Raw genomic sequence first — 17,967 nt, forward strand, 5'->3', positions numbered from 1 at the left:
TTTACAAACGCATGTCCTACCTGTTTGCTTTTTATGACGGACAAAACGGCTTCCAATCTGTACATTCTTGTACTCAGTCTGTCGGTAAGGATCCATAGAAAAACAATATCCACTTGTATTTTTCCTGAAGTTATCGGATTTTGAGATATTGTCAAGTAAACAACGTTTTCTACAGTGAAAATATCCACATAAAGGCTCTGTCCGGCGCATTTCTCAATCCATATCAAATGACCTGTTTGACTTATAAGATGGTGTTTGGCATCGATCTTTTCTTCAGACTGTTAGCTACAGAATGAGACCATCCACAATTGTTTCTGTCCGCGGGTTTGTTCTTTACAGCCGCCGCAAAAAAAAAGGCGCCGCTTCCGACGCGGGCATCCATCTTGTTTACGTCCACTTAGCGCTAGCATGCGGTGACGTAGAAGACTTTGATTGAGATATTATTCTAGCCAATAAGAATACCTTTCGAATGGTGGGTGGGACTTAGGGCTTCTTCACACAGAGGCTTTGTAACATATATACATAGTATTTCTAGAAAAAGCGGGTTAGTGGTAGAGCGCATACCTTTGTTCATTTGTGTTGTTTCTAAACCATCAAATCTGTTCCGTTTTTGTCCATTCTATCATTTTGGAGAATTGAACCAAAGGGGATGTAGCTCAGTGGTAGAGCATGTATGAGGTCCTGGGTTCAATCCCCAGCATCTCCTGACACTGCTTTAGTCATTGCAAGCTGCCATATTACACTGGAAGGAATTTTAGAGACCTTGACTTAAATATGCCATGTCAACACTTCTGACATCCACAGTGGCCTAATGGATGTCAGAAGCTAATATTTGGTAAGTTTAGACCATTCAGTGCTTTGACCAGTATAAATCATAGCTCCCACTCTTTGGCTAATGGATATTCAAAAATCAACTTTTCATCCACAAGCTTAAAAAAAACTATAAATCCATTGTGCACTGTCACCCTGCCAAATTATAACTCAGTGATTGTTAGATACCTTTTGTTGAAATATCCGTCAGTAAAAGTGTATGTATGGTATAGTGTAGGATTATTGTAGTCTGATGCCGAGATAGATGCTCAAACTCAAGCTTAAGTGCAAACTCCCAGTCCCACATTACGGTTGAATCTTGCAGCACTTATAAAATATATACAAGTACAATAAGTCTGGATGGGTGTCAAGAGAGGCTTTGAAACATGGCATCCATTCAGGCGCAACATTTTGAAATCAAATTTTTGTTTTTCCATGCATCTATGGACTAGCAGGTTTGATGGTGTTTCTTTTTGGAGTATTTCTAGACAAAGTGGTTCAGTGGTAGAGCACATACCTTTGTTCATTTGGGATCAGACATGTTTTCCAGCAAGGCTTGACTGGACAAGCATACCTTGATTTTTAATTGGTCTCAAGATTTCACAGTAATTTTCCAAAGATGCAGTATTGTGGTGGCCAGGTGGACAAGCCAATGGGCAAAAAATACATTGGCATTGCTTCATATTTCTTTGAACCCTGCCGGAAACATACCTTTCTCTTCCCCTTGACCAGCAAAGGACGTCACCTGCTTAACAGTGCTTGATTTGTGAATATATAGCTACAGGAACACTTGTGGACTGGGTGATTAGACCAAAGAAGTAACTGTAACACACAAAAAGCGATGCTTATTTAAATAAAGTAACAATGGCACGGACCTTTGTGTCATTACCAGTGAAAGAGGAATTTATTCTTGAATTTTCTATCCGATCACTGTTTGTGTTCTGTTCCAAAGCCATCAAATCTGTTCCGTTTTGGTCCATTCTATCATTTTTCCTCACACTTCTGAAGGGGGATGTAACTCAGTGGTAGAGCGCATGCTTCGCATGTATGAGGTCCTGGATTCAATCCCCAGCATCTCCAGACACTGCTTTAGTCATGGCAAGCTGCCATATTACACTGCAAGGAATTTCAGAGACACTTCTGACTTCTGACATCCACAGTGGCCTAATGGATGTCAGAAGCTAATATTTGGTAAGTTTAGACCATTCAGTGCTTTGACCAGTATAAATCATAGCATCACTCTTTGGCTAATGGATATTCAAAAATCAACATTTCATTCACAAGCTTAAAAAAAACTATAAATCCATTGTGCACTGTCACCCTGCCAAATTATAACTCAGTGATTGTTAGATATCTTTTGTTGAAATATCCGTCAGTAAAAGTGTATGTATGGTATAGTGTAGGTTTATTGTCATCTGATGCCGAGATAGATGCTCAAACTCAAGCTTAAGTGCAAACTCCCAGTCCCACATTACGGTTGAATCTTGCAGCACTTATAAAATATATACAAGTACAATAAGTCTGGATGGGTGTCAAGAGAGGCTTTGAAACATGGCATTCATTCAGGCGCAACATTTTGAAATCAACTTTTTGTTTTTCCATGCATCTATGGACTAGCAGGTTTGATGGTGTTTCTTTTTGGAGTGTTTCTAGACAAAGTGGTTCAGTGGTAGCGCGCATACCTTTGTTCATTTGGGATCAGACATGTTTTCCAGCAATGCTTGACTGGACAAGCATACCTTGATTTTTAATTGGTCTCAAGATTTCACAGTCATTTTCCAAAGATGCAGTATTGTGGTGGCCAGGTGGACAAGCCAATGAGAAAAAAATACATTGGCATTGCTTCATATTTCTTTGAACCCTGCCGGAAACATACCTTTCTCTTCCCCTTGACCAGCAAAGGACGTCACCTGCTTAACAGTGCTCGATTTGTGAATAATAGGTACAGGAACACTTGTGGACTGGGTGATCAGACCAAAGAAGTAACTGTAACACACAAAAAGTGACGCTTATGTAAGTAAAGTAACAATGGCACAGACCTTTGTGTCATTACCAGTGAAAGAGGAATTTATTCTTGAATTTTCTATCCGATCACTATTTGTGTTCTGTTCCGTTTTGGTCCATTCTATCATTTTTGCTTACAGTTCCGAAGGGGATGTAGCTCAGTCGTAGAGCGCATGCTTCGCATGTATGAGGTCCTGGGTTCAATCCCCAGCATCTCCAGACACTGCTTTAGTCATGGCAAGCTGCCACACTGCAAGGAATTTCAGAGACACTTCTGACTTCTGACATCCACAGTGGCCTAATGGATGTCAGAAGCTAATATTTGGTAAGTTTAGACCATTCAGTGCTTTGACCAGTATAAATCATAGCATCACTCTTTGGCTAATGGATATTCAAAAATCAACATTTCATTCACAAGCTTAAAAAAAACTATAAATCCATTGTGCACTGTCACCCTGCCAAATTATAACTCAGTGATTGTTAGATATCTTTTGTTGAAATATCCGTCAGTAAAAGTGTATGTATGGTATAGTGTAGGTTTATTGTAGTCTGATGCCGAGATAGATGCTCAAACTCAAGCTTAAGTGCAAACTCCCAGTCCCACATTACGGTTGAATCTTGCAGCACTTATAAAATATATACAAGTACAATAAGTCTGGATGGGTGTCAAGAGAGGCTTTGAAACATGGCATCCATTCAGGCGCAACATTTTGAAATCAAATTTTTGTTTTTCCATGCATCTATGGACTAGCAGGTTTGATGGTGTTTCTTTTTGGAGTATTTCTAGACAAAGTGGTTCAGTGGTAGAGCACATACCTTTGTTCATTTGGGATCAGACATGTTTTCCAGCAAGGCTTGACTGGACAAGCATACCTTGATTTTTAATTGGTCTCAAGATTTCACAGTAATTTTCCAAAGATGCAGTATTGTGGTGGCCAGGTGGACAAGCCAATGGGCAAAAAATACATTGGCATTGCTTCATATTTCTTTGAACCCTGCCGGAAACATACCTTTCTCTTCCCCTTGACCAGCAAAGGACGTCACCTGCTTAACAGTGCTTGATTTGTGAATATATAGCTACAGGAACACTTGTGGACTGGGTGATTAGACCAAAGAAGTAACTGTAACACACAAAAAGCGATGCTTATTTAAATAAAGTAACAATGGCACGGACCTTTGTGTCATTACCAGTGAAAGAGGAATTTATTCTTGAATTTTCTATCCGATCACTGTTTGTGTTCTGTTCCAAAGCCATCAAATCTGTTCCGTTTTGGTCCATTCTATCATTTTTCCTCACACTTCTGAAGGGGGATGTAACTCAGTGGTAGAGCGCATGCTTCGCATGTATGAGGTCCTGGATTCAATCCCCAGCATCTCCAGACACTGCTTTAGTCATGGCAAGCTGCCATATTACACTGCAAGGAATTTCAGAGACACTTCTGACTTCTGACATCCACAGTGGCCTAATGGATGTCAGAAGCTAATATTTGGTAAGTTTAGACCATTCAGTGCTTTGACCAGTATAAATCATAGCATCACTCTTTGGCTAATGGATATTCAAAAATCAACATTTCATTCACAAGCTTAAAAAAAACTATAAATCCATTGTGCACTGTCACCCTGCCAAATTATAACTCAGTGATTGTTAGATATCTTTTGTTGAAATATCCGTCAGTAAAAGTGTATGTATGGTATAGTGTAGGTTTATTGTCATCTGATGCCGAGATAGATGCTCAAACTCAAGCTTAAGTGCAAACTCCCAGTCCCACATTACGGTTGAATCTTGCAGCACTTATAAAATATATACAAGTACAATAAGTCTGGATGGGTGTCAAGAGAGGCTTTGAAACATGGCATTCATTCAGGCGCAACATTTTGAAATCAACTTTTTGTTTTTCCATGCATCTATGGACTAGCAGGTTTGATGGTGTTTCTTTTTGGAGTGTTTCTAGACAAAGTGGTTCAGTGGTAGCGCGCATACCTTTGTTCATTTGGGATCAGACATGTTTTCCAGCAATGCTTGACTGGACAAGCATACCTTGATTTTTAATTGGTCTCAAGATTTCACAGTCATTTTCCAAAGATGCAGTATTGTGGTGGCCAGGTGGACAAGCCAATGAGAAAAAAATACATTGGCATTGCTTCATATTTCTTTGAACCCTGCCGGAAACATACCTTTCTCTTCCCCTTGACCAGCAAAGGACGTCACCTGCTTAACAGTGCTCGATTTGTGAATAATAGGTACAGGAACACTTGTGGACTGGGTGATCAGACCAAAGAAGTAACTGTAACACACAAAAAGTGACGCTTATGTAAGTAAAGTAACAATGGCACAGACCTTTGTGTCATTACCAGTGAAAGAGGAATTTATTCTTGAATTTTCTATCCGATCACTATTTGTGTTCTGTTCCGTTTTGGTCCATTCTATCATTTTTGCTTACAGTTCCGAAGGGGATGTAGCTCAGTGGTAGAGCGCATGCTTCGCATGTATGAGGTCCTGGGTTCAATCCCCAGCATCTCCAGACACTGCTTTAGTCATGGCAAGCTGCCACACTGCAAGGAATTTCAGAGACACTTCTGACTTCTGACATCCACAGTGGCCTAATGGATGTCAGAAGCTAATATTTGGTAAGTTTAGACCATTCAGTGCTTTGACCAGTATAAATCATAGCATCACTCTTTGGCTAATGGATATTCAAAAATCAACATTTCATTCACAAGCTTAAAAAAAACTATAAATCCATTGTGCACTGTCACCCTGCCAAATTATAACTCAGTGATTGTTAGATATCTTTTGTTGAAATATCCGTCAGTAAAAGTGTATGTATGGTATAGTGTAGGTTTATTGTCATCTGATGCCGAGATAGATGCTCAAACTCAAGCTTAAGTGCAAACTCCCAGTCCCACATTACGGTTGAATCTTGCATCACTTATAAAATATATACAAGTACAATAAGTCTGGATGGGTGTCAAGAGAGGCTTTGAAACATGGCATCCATTCAGGCGCAACATTTTGAAATCAACTTTTTGTTTTTCCATGCATCTATGGACTAGCAGGTTTGATGGTGTTTCTTTTTGGAGTGTTTCTAGACAAAGTGGTTCAGTGGTAGCGCGCATACCTTTGTTCATTTGGGATCAGACATGTTTTCCAGCAATGCTTGACTGGACAAGCATACCTTGATTTTTAATTGGTCTCAAGATTTCACAGTCATTTTCCAAAGATGCAGTATTGTGGTGGCCAGGTGGACAAGCCAATGAGAAAAAAATACATTGGCATTGCTTCATATTTCTTTGAACCCTGCCGGAAACATACCTTTCTCTTCCCCTTGACCAGCAAAGGACGTCACCTGCTTAACAGTGCTCGATTTGTGAATATATAGGTACAGGAACACTTGTGGACTGGGTGATCAGACCAAAGAAGTAACTGTAACACACAAAAAGTGACGCTTATGTAAGTAAAGTAACAATGGCACAGACCTTTGTGTCATTACCAGTGAAAGAGGAATTTATTCTTGAATTTTCTATCCGATCACTATTTGTGTTCTGTTCCGTTTTGGTCCATTCTATCATTTTTGCTTACAGTTCCGAAGGGGATGTAGCTCAGTGGTAGAGCGCATGCTTCGCATGTATGAGGTCCTGGGTTCAATCCCCAGCATCTCCGGACACTGCTTTAGTCATGGCAAGCTGCCACACTGCAAGGAATTTCAGAGACACTTCTGACTTCTGACATCCACAGTGGCCTAATGGATGTCAGAAGCTAATATTTGGTAAGTTTAGACCATTCAGTGCTTTGACCAGTATAAATCATAGCATCACTCTTTGGCTAATGGATATTCAAAAATCAACATTTCATTCACAAGCTTAAAAAAAACTATAAATCCATTGTGCACTGTCACCCTGCCAAATTATAACTCAGTGATTGTTAGATATCTTTTGTTGAAATATCCGTCAGTAAAAGTGTATGTATGGTATAGTGTAGGTTTATTGTCATCTGATGCCGAGATAGATGCTCAAACTCAAGCTTAAGTGCAAACTCCCAGTCCCACATTACGGTTGAATCTTGCATCACTTATAAAATATATACAAGTACAATAAGTCTGGATGGGTGTCAAGAGAGGCTTTGAAACATGGCATCCATTCAGGCGCAACATTTTGAAATCAACTTTTTGTTTTTCCATGCATCTATGGACTAGCAGGTTTGATGGTGTTTCTTTTTGGAGTGTTTCTAGACAAAGTGGTTCAGTGGTAGCGCGCATACCTTTGTTCATTTGGGATCAGACATGTTTTCCAGCAATGCTTGACTGGACAAGCATACCTTGATTTTTAATTGGTCTCAAGATTTCACAGTCATTTTCCAAAGATGCAGTATTGTGGTGGCCAGGTGGACAAGCCAATGAGAAAAAAATACATTGGCATTGCTTCATATTTCTTTGAACCCTGCCGGAAACATACCTTTCTCTTCCCCTTGACCAGCAAAGGACGTCACCTGCTTAACAGTGCTCGATTTGTGAATATATAGGTACAGGAACACTTGTGGACTGGGTGATCAGACCAAAGAAGTAACTGTAACACACAAAAAGTGACGCTTATGTAAGTAAAGTAACAATGGCACAGACCTTTGTGTCATTACCAGTGAAAGAGGAATTTATTCTTGAATTTTCTATCCGATCACTATTTGTGTTCTGTTCCTAAGCCATCATATCTGTTCCGTTTTGGTCCATTCTATCATTTTTGCTTACAGTTCCGAAGGGGATGGAGCTCAGTGGTAGAGCGCATGCTTAGCATGTATGGGTTCAATCCCCAGCATCTCCAGACAATGCTTTAGTCATTGCAAGTTGCCATATTACACTGGAAGGAATTTCAGATACCTGTCACCTGCACGCCGGCGCGCAGTTTCCAAATTACTAAAGTTCTCTTGATGTAAAATGATGTATAACTTGCGGTCAATACCAGCAAGTTATACATCATTTTAAAGGTTATTTTCTCAACAAAACGAATATGTCATTGATTTACATTGAATAATATGCCCCAAGAAGCAATTACCAATAGTTTGTGAGAAAGTCTCAACTTTTACAAACGCATGTCCTACCTGTTTGCTTTTTATGACGGACAAAACGGCTTCCAATCTGTACATTCTTGTACTCAGTCTGTCGGTAAGGATCCATAGAAAAACAATATCCACTTGTATTTTTCCTGAAGTTATCGGATTTTGAGATATTGTCAAGTAAACAACGTTTTCTACAGTGAAAATATCCACATAAAGGCTCTGTCCGGCGCATTTCTCAATCCATATCAAATGACCTGTTTGACTTATAAGATGGTGTTTGGCATCGATCTTTTCTTCAGACTGTTAGCTACAGAATGAGACCATCCACAATTGTTTCTGTCCGCGGGTTTGTTCTTTACAGCCGCCGCAAAAAAAAAGGCGCCGCTTCCGACGCGGGCATCCATCTTGTTTACGTCCACTTAGCGCTAGCATGCGGTGACGTAGAAGACTTTGATTGAGATATTATTCTAGCCAATAAGAATACCTTTCGAATGGTGGGTGGGACTTAGGGCTTCTTCACACAGAGGCTTTGTAACATATATACATAGTATTTCTAGAAAAAGCGGGTTAGTGGTAGAGCGCATACCTTTGTTCATTTGTGTTGTTTCTAAACCATCAAATCTGTTCCGTTTTTGTCCATTCTATCATTTTGGAGAATTGAACCAAAGGGGATGTAGCTCAGTGGTAGAGCATGTATGAGGTCCTGGGTTCAATCCCCAGCATCTCCTGACACTGCTTTAGTCATTGCAAGCTGCCATATTACACTGGAAGGAATTTTAGAGACCTTGACTTAAATATGCCATGTCAACACTTCTGACATCCACAGTGGCCTAATGGATGTCAGAAGCTAATATTTGGTAAGTTTAGACCATTCAGTGCTTTGACCAGTATAAATCATAGCTCCCACTCTTTGGCTAATGGATATTCAAAAATCAACTTTTCATCCACAAGCTTAAAAAAAACTATAAATCCATTGTGCACTGTCACCCTGCCAAATTATAACTCAGTGATTGTTAGATACCTTTTGTTGAAATATCCGTCAGTAAAAGTGTATGTATGGTATAGTGTAGGATTATTGTAGTCTGATGCCGAGATAGATGCTCAAACTCAAGCTTAAGTGCAAACTCCCAGTCCCACATTACGGTTGAATCTTGCAGCACTTATAAAATATATACAAGTACAATAAGTCTGGATGGGTGTCAAGAGAGGCTTTGAAACATGGCATCCATTCAGGCGCAACATTTTGAAATCAAATTTTTGTTTTTCCATGCATCTATGGACTAGCAGGTTTGATGGTGTTTCTTTTTGGAGTATTTCTAGACAAAGTGGTTCAGTGGTAGAGCACATACCTTTGTTCATTTGGGATCAGACATGTTTTCCAGCAAGGCTTGACTGGACAAGCATACCTTGATTTTTAATTGGTCTCAAGATTTCACAGTAATTTTCCAAAGATGCAGTATTGTGGTGGCCAGGTGGACAAGCCAATGGGCAAAAAATACATTGGCATTGCTTCATATTTCTTTGAACCCTGCCGGAAACATACCTTTCTCTTCCCCTTGACCAGCAAAGGACGTCACCTGCTTAACAGTGCTTGATTTGTGAATATATAGCTACAGGAACACTTGTGGACTGGGTGATTAGACCAAAGAAGTAACTGTAACACACAAAAAGCGATGCTTATTTAAATAAAGTAACAATGGCACGGACCTTTGTGTCATTACCAGTGAAAGAGGAATTTATTCTTGAATTTTCTATCCGATCACTGTTTGTGTTCTGTTCCAAAGCCATCAAATCTGTTCCGTTTTGGTCCATTCTATCATTTTTCCTCACACTTCTGAAGGGGGATGTAACTCAGTGGTAGAGCGCATGCTTCGCATGTATGAGGTCCTGGATTCAATCCCCAGCATCTCCAGACACTGCTTTAGTCATGGCAAGCTGCCATATTACACTGCAAGGAATTTCAGAGACACTTCTGACTTCTGACATCCACAGTGGCCTAATGGATGTCAGAAGCTAATATTTGGTAAGTTTAGACCATTCAGTGCTTTGACCAGTATAAATCATAGCTCCCACTCTTTGGCTAATGGATATTCAAAAATCAACTTTTCATCCACAAGCTTAAAAAAAACTATAAATCCATTGTGCACTGTCACCCTGCCAAATTATAACTCAGTGATTGTTAGATACCTTTTGTTGAAATATCCGTCAGTAAAAGTGTATGTATGGTATAGTGTAGGATTATTGTAGTCTGATGCCGAGATAGATGCTCAAACTCAAGCTTAAGTGCAAACTCCCAGTCCCACATTACGGTTGAATCTTGCAGCACTTATAAAATATATACAAGTACAATAAGTCTGGATGGGTGTCAAGAGAGGCTTTGAAACATGGCATCCATTCAGGCGCAACATTTTGAAATCAAATTTTTGTTTTTCCATGCATCTATGGACTAGCAGGTTTGATGGTGTTTCTTTTTGGAGTATTTCTAGACAAAGTGGTTCAGTGGTAGAGCACATACCTTTGTTCATTTGGGATCAGACATGTTTTCCAGCAAGGCTTGACTGGACAAGCATACCTTGATTTTTAATTGGTCTCAAGATTTCACAGTCATTTTCCAAAGATGCAGTATTGTGGTGGCCAGGTGGACAAGCCAATGGGCAAAAAATACATTGGCATTGCTTCATATTTCTTTGAACCCTGCCGGAAACATACCTTTCTCTTCCCCTTGACCAGCAAAGGACGTCACCTGCTTAACAGTGCTTGATTTGTGAATATATAGCTACAGGAACACTTGTGGACTGGGTGATTAGACCAAAGAAGTAACTGTAACACACAAAAAGCGATGCTTATTTAAATAAAGTAACAATGGCACGGACCTTTGTGTCATTACCAGTGAAAGAGGAATTTATTCTTGAATTTTCTATTCGATCACTGTTTGTGTTCTGTTCCAAAGCCATCAAATCTGTTCCGTTTTGGTCCATTCTATCATTTTTCCTCACACTTCTGAAGGGGGATGTAACTCAGTGGTAGAGCGCATGCTTCGCATGTATGAGGTCCTGGATTCAATCCCCAGCATCTCCAGACACTGCTTTAGTCATGGCAAGCTGCCATATTACACTGCAAGGAATTTCAGAGACACTTCTGACTTCTGACATCCACAGTGGCCTAATGGATGTCAGAAGCTAATATTTGGTAAGTTTAGACCATTCAGTGCTTTGACCAGTATAAATCATAGCATCACTCTTTGGCTAATGGATATTCAAAAATCAACATTTCATTCACAAGCTTAAATAAAACTATAAATCCATTGTGCACTGTCACCCTGCCAAATTATAACTCAGTGATTGTTAGATATCTTTTGTTGAAATATCCGTCAGTAAAAGTGTATGTATGGTATAGTGTAGGTTTATTGTCATCTGATGCCGAGATAGATGCTCAAACTCAAGCTTAAGTGCAAACTCCCAGTCCCACATTACGGTTGAATCTTGCATCACTTATAAAATATATACAAGTACAATAAGTCTGGATGGGTGTCAAGAGAGGCTTTGAAACATGGCATCCATTCAGGCGCAACATTTTGAAATCAACTTTTTGTTTTTCCATGCATCTATGGACTAGCAGGTTTGATGGTGTTTCTTTTTGGAGTGTTTCTAGACAAAGTGGTTCAGTGGTAGCGCGCATACCTTTGTTCATTTGGGATCAGACATGTTTTCCAGCAATGCTTGACTGGACAAGCATACCTTGATTTTTAATTGGTCTCAAGATTTCACAGTCATTTTCCAAAGATGCAGTATTGTGGTGGCCAGGTGGACAAGCCAATGAGAAAAAAATACATTGGCATTGCTTCATATTTCTTTGAACCCTGCCGGAAACATACCTTTCTCTTCCCCTTGACCAGCAAAGGACGTCACCTGCTTAACAGTGCTCGATTTGTGAATATATAGGTACAGGAACACTTGTGGACTGGGTGATCAGACCAAAGAAGTAACTGTAACACACAAAAAGTGACGCTTATGTAAGTAAAGTAACAATGGCACAGACCTTTGTGTCATTACCAGTGAAAGAGGAATTTATTCTTGAATTTTCTATCCGATCACTATTTGTGTTCTGTTCCTAAGCCATCATATCTGTTCCGTTTTGGTCCATTCTATCATTTTTGCTTACAGTTCCGAAGGGGATGTAGCTCAGTGGTAGAGCGCATGCTTAGCATGTATGAGGCCCTGGGTTCAATCCCCAGCATCTCCAGACAATGCTTTAGTCATCGCAAGTTGCCATATTACACTGGAAGGAATTTCAGACACCTGTCACCTGCACGCCGGCGCGCAGTTTCCAAATTACAAAAGTTCTCTTGATGTAAAATGATGTATAACTTGCGGTCAATACCAGCAAGTTATACATCATTTTAAAGGTTATTTTCTCAACAAAACGAATATGTCATTGATTTACATTGAATAATATGCCCCAAGAAGCAATTACCAATAGTTTGTGAGAAAGTCTCAACTTTTACAAACGCATGTCCTACCTGTTTGCTTTTTATGACGGACAAAACGGCTTCCAATCTGTACATTCTTGTACTCAGTCTGTCGGTAAGGATCCATAGAAAAACAATATCCACTTGTATTTTTCCTGAAGTTATCGGATTTTGAGATATTGTCAAGTAAACAACGTTTTCTACAGTGAAAATATCCACATAAAGGCTCTGTCCGGCGCATTTCTCAATCCATATCAAATGACCTGTTTGACTTATAAGATGGTGTTTGGCATCGATCTTTTCTTCAGACTGTTAGCTACAGAATGAGACCATCCACAATTGTTTCTGTCCGCGGGTTTGTTCTTTACAGCCGCCGCAAAAAAAAGGCGCCGCTTCCGACGCGGGCATCCATCTTGTTTACGTCCACTTAGCGCTAGCATGCGGTGACGTAGAAGACTTTGATTGAGATATTATTCTAGCCAATAAGAATACCTTTCGAATGGTGGGTGGGACTTAGGGCTTCTTCACACAGAGGCTTTGTAACATATATACATAGTATTTCTAGAAAAAGCGGGTTAGTGGTAGAGCGCATACCTTTGTTCATTTGTGTTGTTTCTAAACCATCAAATCTGTTCCGTTTTTGTCCATTCTATCATTTTGGAGAATTGAACCAAAGGTGATGTAGCTCAGTGGTAGAGCATGTATGAGGTCCTGGGTTCAATCCCCAGCATCTCCTGACACTGCTTTAGTCATTGCAAGCTGCCATATTACACTGGAAGGAATTTTAGAGACCTTGACTTAAATATGCCATGTCAACACTTCTGACATCCACAGTGGCCTAATGGATGTCAGAAGCTAATATTTGGTAAGTTTAGACCATTCAGTGCTTTGACCAGTATAAATCATAGCTCCCACTCTTTGGCTAATGGATATTCAAAAATCAACTTTTCATCCACAAGCTTAAAAAAAACTATAAATCCATTGTGCACTGTCACCCTGCCAAATTATAACTCAGTGATTGTTAGATACCTTTTGTTGAAATATCCGTCAGTAAAAGTGTATGTATGGTATAGTGTAGGATTATTGTAGTCTGATGCCGAGATAGATGCTCAAACTCAAGCTTAAGTGCAAACTCCCAGTCCCACATTACGGTTGAATCTTGCAGCACTTATAAAATATATACAAGTACAATAAGTCTGGATGGGTGTCAAGAGAGGCTTTGAAACATGGCATCCATTCAGGCGCAACATTTTGAAATCAAATTTTTGTTTTTCCATGCATCTATGGACTAGCAGGTTTGATGGTGTTTCTTTTTGGAGTATTTCTAGACAAAGTGGTTCAGTGGTAGAGCACATACCTTTGTTCATTTGGGATCAGACATGTTTTCCAGCAAGGCTTGACTGGACAAGCATACCTTGATTTTTAATTGGTCTCAAGATTTCACAGTAATTTTCCAAAGATGCAGTATTGTGGTGGCCAGGTGGACAAGCCAATGGGCAAAAAATACATTGGCATTGCTTCATATTTCTTTGAACCCTGCCGGAAACATACCTTTCTCTTCCCCTTGACCAGCAAAGGACGTCACCTGCTTAACAGTGCTTGATTTGTGAATATATAGCTACAGGAACACTTGTGGACTGGGTGATTAGACCAAAGAAGTAACTGTAACACACAAAAAGCGATGCTTATTTAAATAAAGTAACAATGGCACGGACCTTTGTGTCATTACCAGTGAAAGAGGAATTTATTCTTGAATTTTCTATTCGATCACTGTTTGTGTTCCGTTCCAAAGCCATCAAATCTGTTCCGTTTTGGTCTATTCTATCATTTTTCCTCACACTTCTGAAGGGGGATGTAACTCAGTGGTAGAGCGCATGCTTCGCATGTATGAGGTCCTGGGTTCAATCCCCAGCATCTCCAGACACTGCTTTAGTCATGGCAAGCTGCCATATTACACTGCAAGGAATTTCAGAGACACTTCTGACATCCACAGTGGCCTAATGGATGTCAGAAGCTAATATTTGGTAAGTTTAGACCATTCAGTGCTTTGACCAGTATAAATCATAGCATCACTCTTTGGCTAATGGATATTCAAAAATCAACATTTCATTCACAAGCTTAAATAAAACTATAAATCCATTGTGCACTGTCACCCTGCCAAATTATAACTCAGTGATTGTTAGATATCTTTTGTTGAAATATCCGTCAGTAAAAGTGTATGTATGGTATAGTGTAGGTTTATTGTCATCTGATGCCGAGATAGATGCTCAAACTCAAGCTTAAGTGCAAACTCCCAGTCCCACATTACGGTTGAATCTTGCATCACTTATAAAATATATACAAGTACAATAAGTCTGGATGGGTGTCAAGAGAGGCTTTGAAACATGGCATCCATTCAGGCGCAACATTTTGAAATCAACTTTTTGTTTTTCCATGCATCTATGGACTAGCAGGTTTGATGGTGTTTCTTTTTGGAGTGTTTCTAGACAAAGTGGTTCAGTGGTAGCGCGCATACCTTTGTTCATTTGGGATCAGACATATTTTCCAGCAATGCTTGACTGGACAAGCATACCTTGATTTTTAATTGGTCTCAAGATTTCACAGTCATTTTCCAAAGATGCAGTATTGTGGTGGCCAGGTGGACAAGCCAATGAGAAAAAAATACATTGGCATTGCTTCATATTTCTTTGAACCCTGCCGGAAACATACCTTTCTCTTCCCCTTGACCAGCAAAGGACGTCACCTGCTTAACAGTGCTCGATTTGTGAATATATAGGTACAGGAACACTTGTGGACTGGGTGATCAGACCAAAGAAGTAACTGTAACACACAAAAAGTGACGCTTATGTAAGTAAAGTAACAATGGCACAGACCTTTGTGTCATTACCAGTGAAAGAGGAATTTATTCTTGAATTTTCTATCCGATCACTATTTGTGTTCTGTTCCTAAGCCATCATATCTGTTCCGTTTTGGTCCATTCTATCATTTTTGCTTACAGTTCCAAAGGGGATGTAGCTCAGTGGTAGAGCGCATGCTTAGCATGTATGAGGCCCTGGGTTCAATCCCCAGCATCTCCAGACAATGCTTTAGTCATCGCAAGTTGCCATATTACACTGGAAGGACTTCAGACACCTGTCACCTGCACGCCGGCGCGCAGTTTCCAAATTACAAAAGTTCTCTTGATGTAAAATGATGTATAACTTGCGGTCAATACCAGCAAGTTATACATCATTTTAAAGGTTATTTTCTCAACAAAACGAATATGTCATTGATTTACATTGAATAATATGCCCCAAGAAGCAATTACCAATAGTTTGTGAGAAAGTCTCAACTTTTACAAACGCATGTCCTACCTGTTTGCTTTTTATGACGGACAAAACGGCTTCCAATCTGTACATTCTTGTACTCAGTCTGTCGGTAAGGATCCATAGAAAAACAATATCCACTTGTATTTTTCCTGAAGTTATCGGATTTTGAGATATTGTCAAGTAAACAACGTTTTCTACAGTGAAAATATCCACATAAAGGCTCTGTCCGGCGCATTTCTCAATCCATATCAAATGACCTGTTTGACTTATAAGATGGTGTTTGGCATCGATCTTTTCTTCAGACTGTTAGCTACAGAATGAGACCATCCACAATTGTTTCTGTCCGCGGGTTTGTTCTTTACAGCCGCCGCAAAAAAAAAGGCGCCGCTTCCGACGCGGGCATCCATCTTGTTTACGTCCACTTAGCGCTAGCATGCGGTGACGTAGAAGACTTTGATTGAGATATTATTCTAGCCAATAAGAATACCTTTCGAATGGTGGGTGGGACTTAGGGCTTCTTCACACAGAGGCTTTGTAACATATATACATAGTATTTCTAGAAAAAGCGGGTTAGTGGTAGAGCGCATACCTTTGTTCATTTGTGTTGTTTCTAAACCATCAAATCTGTTCCGTTTTTGTCCATTCTATCATTTTGGAGAATTGAACCAAAGGTGATGTAGCTCAGTGGTAGAGCATGTATGAGGTCCTGGGTTCAATCCCCAGCATCTCCTGACACTGCTTTAGTCATTGCAAGCTGCCATATTACACTGGAAGGAATTTTAGAGACCTTGACTTAAATATGCCATGTCAACACTTCTGACATCCACAGTGGCCTAATGGATGTCAGAAGCTAATATTTGGTAAGTTTAGACCATTCAGTGCTTTGACCAGTATAAATCATAGCTCCCACTCTTTGGCTAATGGATATTCAAAAATCAACTTTTCATCCACAAGCTTAAAAAAAACTATAAATCCATTGTGCACTGTCACCCTGCCAAATTATAACTCAGTGATTGTTAGATACCTTTTGTTGAAATATCCGTCAGTAAAAGTGTATGTATGGTATAGTGTAGGATTATTGTAGTCTGATGCCGAGATAGATGCTCAAACTCAAGCTTAAGTGCAAACTCCCAGTCCCACATTACGGTTGAATCTTGCAGCACTTATAAAATATATACAAGTACAATAAGTCTGGATGGGTGTCAAGAGAGGCTTTGAAACATGGCATCCATTCAGGCGCAACATTTTGAAATCAAATTTTTGTTTTTCCATGCATCTATGGACTAGCAGGTTTGATGGTGTTTCTTTTTGGAGTATTTCTAGACAAAGTGGTTCAGTGGTAGAGCACATACCTTTGTTCATTTGGGATCAGACATGTTTTCCAGCAAGGCTTGACTGGACAAGCATACCTTGATTTTTAATTGGTCTCAAGATTTCACAGTAATTTTCCAAAGATGCAGTATTGTGGTGGCCAGGTGGACAAGCCAATGGGCAAAAAATACATTGGCATTGCTTCATATTTCTTTGAACCCTGCCGGAAACATACCTTTCTCTTCCCCTTGACCAGCAAAGGACGTCACCTGCTTAACAGTGCTTGATTTGTGAATATATAGCTACAGGAACACTTGTGGACTGGGTGATTAGACCAAAGAAGTAACTGTAACACACAAAAAGCGATGCTTATTTAAATAAAGTAACAATGGCACGGACCTTTGTGTCATTACCAGTGAAAGAGGAATTTATTCTTGAATTTTCTATTCGATCACTGTTTGTGTTCTGTTCCAAAGCCATCAAATCTGTTCCGTTTTGGTCCATTCTATCATTTTTCCTCACACTTCTGAAGGGGGATGTAACTTAGTGGTAGAGCGCATGCTTCGCATGTATGAGGTCCTGGGTTCAATCCCCAGCATCTCCAGACACTGCTTTAGTCATGGCAAGCTGCTATATTACACTGCAAGGAATTTCAGAGACACTTCTGACTTCTGACATCCACAGTGGCCTAATGGATGTCAGAAGCTAATATTTGGTAAGTTTAGACCATTCAGTGCTTTGACCAGTATAAATCATAGCATCACTCTTTGGCTAATGGATATTCAAAAATCAACATTTCATCCACAAGCTTAAAAAAAACTATAAATCCATTGTGCACTGTCACCCTGCCAAATTATAACTCAGTGATTGTTAGATATCTTTTGTTGAAATATCCGTCAGTAAAAGTGTATATATGGTATAGTGTAGGTTTATTGTCATCTGATGCCGAGATAGATGCTCAAACTCAAGCTTAAGTGCAAACTCCCAGTCCCACATTACGGTTGAATCTTGCAGCACTT

The 17,967-nt window shown here is 39.8% G+C and overlaps 11 non-coding genes across 11 annotated transcripts; all 11 read left to right on the top strand.

Moving 5' to 3' along the window:
* Positions 1-1,818: 1,818 nt before the first annotated feature.
* trnaa-cgc (transfer RNA alanine (anticodon CGC)) lies at positions 1,819-1,890 on the top strand. The gene has a single exon. It is a non-coding gene; the product is annotated as a tRNA-Ala (tRNA).
* A 1,071-nt stretch (positions 1,891-2,961) lies between these two features.
* trnaa-cgc (transfer RNA alanine (anticodon CGC)) lies at positions 2,962-3,033 on the top strand. The gene has a single exon. It is a non-coding gene; the product is annotated as a tRNA-Ala (tRNA).
* Positions 3,034-4,121: 1,088 nt separating this feature from the next.
* On the top strand, positions 4,122-4,193 carry trnaa-cgc (transfer RNA alanine (anticodon CGC)). The gene has a single exon. It is a non-coding gene; the product is annotated as a tRNA-Ala (tRNA).
* A 1,071-nt stretch (positions 4,194-5,264) lies between these two features.
* trnaa-cgc (transfer RNA alanine (anticodon CGC)) lies at positions 5,265-5,336 on the top strand. Its single transcript has one exon. It is a non-coding gene; the product is annotated as a tRNA-Ala (tRNA).
* A 1,067-nt stretch (positions 5,337-6,403) lies between these two features.
* Positions 6,404-6,475, top strand: trnaa-cgc (transfer RNA alanine (anticodon CGC)). Its single transcript has one exon. It is a non-coding gene; the product is annotated as a tRNA-Ala (tRNA).
* A 3,226-nt stretch (positions 6,476-9,701) lies between these two features.
* Positions 9,702-9,773, top strand: trnaa-cgc (transfer RNA alanine (anticodon CGC)). Its single transcript has one exon. It is a non-coding gene; the product is annotated as a tRNA-Ala (tRNA).
* Positions 9,774-10,867: 1,094 nt separating this feature from the next.
* Positions 10,868-10,939, top strand: trnaa-cgc (transfer RNA alanine (anticodon CGC)). The gene has a single exon. It is a non-coding gene; the product is annotated as a tRNA-Ala (tRNA).
* Positions 10,940-12,031: 1,092 nt separating this feature from the next.
* Positions 12,032-12,103, top strand: trnaa-agc (transfer RNA alanine (anticodon AGC)). The gene has a single exon. It is a non-coding gene; the product is annotated as a tRNA-Ala (tRNA).
* A 2,074-nt stretch (positions 12,104-14,177) lies between these two features.
* trnaa-cgc (transfer RNA alanine (anticodon CGC)) lies at positions 14,178-14,249 on the top strand. The gene has a single exon. It is a non-coding gene; the product is annotated as a tRNA-Ala (tRNA).
* Positions 14,250-15,334: 1,085 nt separating this feature from the next.
* On the top strand, positions 15,335-15,406 carry trnaa-agc (transfer RNA alanine (anticodon AGC)). The gene has a single exon. It is a non-coding gene; the product is annotated as a tRNA-Ala (tRNA).
* Positions 15,407-17,480: 2,074 nt separating this feature from the next.
* Positions 17,481-17,552, top strand: trnaa-cgc (transfer RNA alanine (anticodon CGC)). Its single transcript has one exon. It is a non-coding gene; the product is annotated as a tRNA-Ala (tRNA).
* The last annotated feature ends 415 nt before the right edge of the window (positions 17,553-17,967 follow it).

The sequence above is a fragment of the Eucyclogobius newberryi genome, unplaced genomic scaffold (genome assembly GCF_026437365.1).
Source record: "Eucyclogobius newberryi isolate DKJ021-1_F unplaced genomic scaffold, fEucNew1.0.hap1 SCAF_4, whole genome shotgun sequence".
Classification (NCBI taxonomy): Eukaryota; Metazoa; Chordata; class Actinopteri; order Gobiiformes; family Gobiidae; genus Eucyclogobius; species Eucyclogobius newberryi.